Raw genomic sequence first — 5,491 nt, 5'->3', positions numbered from 1 at the left:
AGCTCACTTTCACCCAATCACCACACACACACACACACACACACACACACACACACACACACACACACACACACACACAGACCAGCCCACTTTCACCCAATCACCACTGTAAGTGAATGTCCCACCATAGACTACATTACCCACAATTCTCTTATCACTTTGACTCTCTTATCTATATTTCATTGAGTCAGTATTGGTCACCGTAAGGTGATAAAAAGGATGACGCCTTTTTCCCTTTAAAGCCGCGCCAAACCCGAATCTCTGTCTCTCTGGCGGTGGGTTTACAACAGTAAACACCATTCATTTAAGAGATACCCTCTCTGCAGAAGAAGAACAAAGGACCACGCAACAACGAACCGTATTGAACTTTTGGCCAAAGTTACGAACATACTTTTGACTCGTTTAGTTGCAGCCTAAGATATACCGGTAGAATTATACTGCAGCCTAGCAGTTTATTGAGTAAGAGAAGGCGACCGGATCCCTCCTCATTTATTCACGTCGACGAACAGAACTCTACATCCTTTGAGACCGTCTGACGCCCAACGAGGCCTGCACGAGTGTTCAGCTGACGAGCTAAGGAAGGACACGGACATCTCCCCCCGAACCTGCGTCCCGCGCTGTTCACGTGGAATTCCGTAATACACCGTTTAACGCTGAGCAAGAGCGTTAATCAAGTAAGGCTGACATCTGGGAAGAGATTAGTCTTATATGTGTGTTAATATGTGTGTGAAAGTATCCTTGTTTTATTTCATTTAATTCACAGTTTGCACGGTTTGTAACCGTGACATTATCTTGCTTTCTTTTACTTTGCTATTTTGTTAGAACGTGCATGCACCATCTCTCTCTCTCTCTCTCTCTCTCTCTAACTCCCTCAATCACCATCTGAACGTATACACGTACACATCGCGATTTAAGTGCTTCTTGTATATATTGTATTGCGTTAAAGGCCTATAGCCTGGATTCTACCCTCGAGATTAGAATCCAGTGTCACACACACACACACACACACACACACACACACGCACACACGCACACACACACACACACACACCCACACACACACACACACCCACAACACCCACAGAGATGAGGAGGATCTTATGCCCCCTCCTCTGTATTCCCAACTCCACTTTGTGCCTTGTTTCATGGTTATACTCAGTTGTTTATATGATTAGTATTAGCCATTAATTACTGTTTGTTACCTTTAATAAATAGTTTATTTAGACTTAAACAATTGTCTTGTCTGTTGTTGTTCCAATATTCCACTGAAAGCCATTTTCCGCCAATCAAGTACTCCAAATGCCTTCACTTCTCTGGTTGTTTCATGAAGTGTTATAGACTTTGTAGTGATATTGTAGTACGATAGTATTGTGATACCATACTTAGACTGTAGCATAGTGGTGCAACTAGAGCTTTTCATTGTTTTAGTAATTTAATTATAAAATATTAAATACTAAATGTAATGATTATTACATTTTATGAGACTGATTTAATTAAACTAATGTAGCAAACCCCGGTTTCACCTACACCACACACACACACACACACACACACACACACACACACACAGCACCTCACCTTCCAACCTTTCAACCTTTCACCCCTCCTGTGTGTGTGTGTGTGTGTGTGTGTGTGTGTGTGTGTGTGTGTGTGTACTCACTGTGGTAGTATCTGGTACAGTAGTGCTTCAGCCTTGCGCTTCTCCTCGTGGTAGGCTTGAGTGTGTGTGTGTGTGTGTGTGTGTGTGTGTGTGTGTGTACTCACTGTGGTAGTATCTGGTACAGTAGTGCTTCAGCCTTGCGCTTCTCCCCGTGGTAGGCTTGAGTGTGTGTGTGTGTGTTGTGGTGTGTGTGTGTGTGTGTGTGTGTGTACTCACTGTGGTAGTATCTGGTACAGTAGTGCTTCAGCCTTGCGCTTCTCCTCGTGGTAGGCTTGAGTATGTGTGTGTGTGTGTGTGAGTGTGTGTGTGTGTGTGTGTGTGTGTGTGTGTGTGTGTGTACTCACTGTGGTAGAATCTGGTACAGTAGTGCTTCAGCCTTGCGCTTCTCCTCGTGGTAGGCTTGAGTGCGTGTGTGTGTGTGTGTGTGTGTGTGTGTGTGTGTGTGTGTGTGTGTGTGTGTGTGTGTACTCACTGTGGTAGTATCTGGTACAGTAGTGCTTCAGCCTTGCGCTTCTCTTCGTGGTAGGCTTGTGTGTGTGTGTGTGTGTGTGTGTGTGTGTGTGTGTGTGTGTGTGTGTGTGTGTGTACTCACTGTGGTAGTATCTGGTACAGTAGTGCTTCAGCCTTGCGCTTCTCCTCGTGGTAGGCTTGAGTGTGTGTGTGTGTGTGTGTGTGTGTGTGTGTGCGCGTGTGTGTGTGTGTGTGTGTTTGTGTGTACCAAGGTTATTATCGTAAACGAAAACTAACGAAAAAACGAAAACGAGGTGTGATTTTTTTTTTCGTTAACTGAAATAAAAATAAAAACGAGGCTTTATAAAAAAACGATAACTAACTGAAACTGTATTGTGTCTTTACAAAACTAACTAAAATAAAATAGAATTATAGAGAAAATGTCTTTAGTTTTCGTCTTTGTCAATGTATTTCAAAGATGTCAATATATTTCATACATAGTCCTAGTCAAGTCTATCTTCCACTGTACCACTTTTAGTACACGCCCCTCGCCTGGTATCATGGCGGCAAAAGTCGGGAGAGAGCGACAGTCTTATTTGGGATTACTTGGAACAGTAATGTGCGGTGAGGTTCGTGGCTGGTGAGGCACTGACTCTTTCAGAGTCAGCTTTACAAATATATAAACCCAATACAGTATCTTAAATCAGCATTAAATTGGCAGCTTGCACATTGACTACTGGTTGTTTTTCATATCAGCATTCTTTACACACAGCTAGGTAAGGTTGCTACAGCTGCTAGCTTGTGATGAACTCGTGTGAATATGTGTGATTATGCACTCGTGAATATGAACTCTTTCATAGAAACTTGCAGTCAGGCACCCTGAGGGTTTCTACCTTTTCCCATTACAATTCTAAGAGTTAAATCGAGGAGACTATAACATCAGCTAGATAACTAGCTATCACTTCATGCAAACTGAACTCTTCCATTTAAATCGTTTAAGGTTAAGTGTCCTTAGTTAGCTAGCGTAGCAACTAGATAACAGCAACCAGGAAACACAACTTTAGCTGAATTTAAGTTTAATTTCTCAAAATCAGATCACCAAAGTGATCACAACCAATTGTGTGATGTTAAATGGCTTCACATAGACATTAAACAATCCTAAGAGAAATAATGGGAAATCAACGGAGCTTTCTCTGATATCAATGTAATGGTAGCGAATGAGGGGTGAGAACCCCTCCCCCTTGCTACTATTTAGTCCCCGCTGTACGTCCAAAACCAAATCTATTCTTGAGGTTCCAAATATTTTCAAAGCAATTTGGCTTTGAATGTGAGCTGTCGATCGAGTTATCTTCTCTCCCGTTGTTTGAAGCATACCTTTTAGCTACGGCATTGGTCTCCCATTATTGATCACTTCACGTTGTGATTGAAAGTTCAGTTTTGAGAAATGTTTTAGCTTAGCTATAGAATCTTCCATTTTCGCAGTCAAGGTCAAATATAAGTGAAGAAGAAGAGCTACGGCAGAACAAGCATAAACCCGACCGGTGGACTCCATTGAAGCAGAGGTACTGTTTGCCTTTGCTTTTTCAGTGCGGTTTTACGTCAGATCAGCAAGACTAAATAGATTATACGCATGCGCTCAACCCAGTTTGCCAGGGATTGCGCAATCTGAGATGCTGCCTCACCGTCTCGCTGTCCCCTGTCTGTTTGAACAGGACATGCGCAAATTCTGACTGACACACATCTTTCATAGTTGTCTTTTGTGGATGACTGTTCATCTGTCCAAAGTGATTACATTTTTTTAAATGATATGTTTTGTTGAGTTTGTATTACTTATTATTTATTATAGGTTGTCTACTATTCATTTTGAGCATTTTGTTTTGCAAGCAAAAAAATGAAGCTTCCCTGACTGGCCCCCCCTTGGTCTGTTGCATTCCGTGGTAAAGACTAAAACTAATACTGAAACCAATAAAAACTAAACTCAAACTAAGCATTTTCCAAAAATAAAAACTAAACTAAACTAGCAAACCCGCTTTAAAAACTAATTAAAACTAAACTGAAATTGAAAACAAAAAGTCAAAACGAAATAAAAATAAAAACTAGTGAAAAATGCAAAACTATAATAACCTTGGTGTGTACTCACTGTGGTAGTATCTGGTACAGTAGTGCTTCAGCCTTGCGCTTCTCCTCGTGGTAGGCTTGAGTGTGTGTGTGTGTGTGTGTGTGTGTGTGTGTGTGTGTACTCACTGTGGTAGTATCTGGTACAGTAGTGCTTCAGCCTTGCGTTTCTCTTCGTGGTAGGCTTGAGTGTGTGTGTGTGTGTGTGTGTGTGTGTGTGTGTGTGTGTGTGCGTGTGTGTGTGAGTGTGTGTGTGTACTCACTGTGGTAGTATCTGGTACAGTAGTGCTTCAGCCTTGCGCTTCTCCTCGTGGTAGGCTTGAGTGTGTGTGTGTGTGTGTGTGTGTGTGTGTGTGTGTGTGTGTGTGCGTGTGTGTGTGTGTGTGTGTGTGTACTCACTGTGGTAGTATCTGGTACAGTAGTGCTTCAGCCTTGCGCTTCTCCTCGTGGTAGGCTTGAGTGTGTGTGTGTGTGTGTGTGTGTGTGTGTGTGTGTGTGTGTGTGTGTGTGTGTGTCGGTGTGTGTGTGTCGGTGTGTGTGTGTGTGTGTGGTTCATGTGTGTGTGTGTGTGTGTGTGTGTGTGTGTGTGTGTGTGTGTGTCGGTGTGTGTGTGTGTGTGTGTGTGTGTGGTAGTATCTGGTACAGCAGTGCTTCAGCCTTGCACTTCTCCTCATGGTAGGCTTGAGTGTGTGTGTGTGTGTGTGTGTGTGTGTGTGTGTGTGTGTGTGTGTGTGTGTGTGTGTGTGTGTGTGTATGTACTCACTGTGGTAGTATCTGGTACAGTAGTGCTTCAGCCTTGCGCTTCTCCTCATGGTAGGCTTGAGTGTGTGTGTGTGTGTGTGTGTGTGTGTGTGTGCGTGTGTATGTGTGTGTGTGTGTGTGTGTGTGTGTGTGTGTGTGTGTGTACTCACTGTGGTAGTATCTGGTACAGTAGTGCTTCAGCCTTGCGCTTCTCCTCGTGGTAGGCTTGAGTGTGTGTGTGTGTGTGTGTGTGTGTGTGTGTGTGTGTGTGTGTGTGTACTCACTGTGGTAGTATCTGGTACAGTAGTGCTTCAGCCTTGCGCTTCTCCTCATGGTAGGCTTGAGTGTGTGTGTGTGTGTGTGTGTGTGTGTGTGTGTGTGTGTGTGTGTGTGTGTGTGTGTGTGTGTGTGTGTGTGTGTGTGTGTGTGTGTGTGTACTCACTGTGGTAGTATCTAGTAAAGTAGTGCTTCAGCCTTGCGCTTCTCCTCATGGTAGGCTTGAGTGTGTGTGTGTGTGTGTGTGTG

General features: G+C 43.5%; 1 protein-coding gene across 1 annotated transcript in view; it reads right to left on the bottom strand.

Annotated features, from left to right (window-relative positions):
- Positions 1 to 5,491, bottom strand: part of LOC105893760 (atrial natriuretic peptide receptor 1-like) — a 55,049-nt gene that overhangs the window by 4,994 nt on the left and 44,564 nt on the right.

The sequence above is a fragment of the Clupea harengus genome, chromosome 19 (assembly GCF_900700415.2).
Source record: "Clupea harengus chromosome 19, Ch_v2.0.2, whole genome shotgun sequence".
In the NCBI taxonomy this organism is placed as follows: domain Eukaryota; kingdom Metazoa; phylum Chordata; class Actinopteri; order Clupeiformes; family Clupeidae; genus Clupea; species Clupea harengus.
The sequence above is the reverse complement of the archived record's forward strand: the minus strand, read 5'-3'. Positions and strand labels throughout refer to the sequence as shown.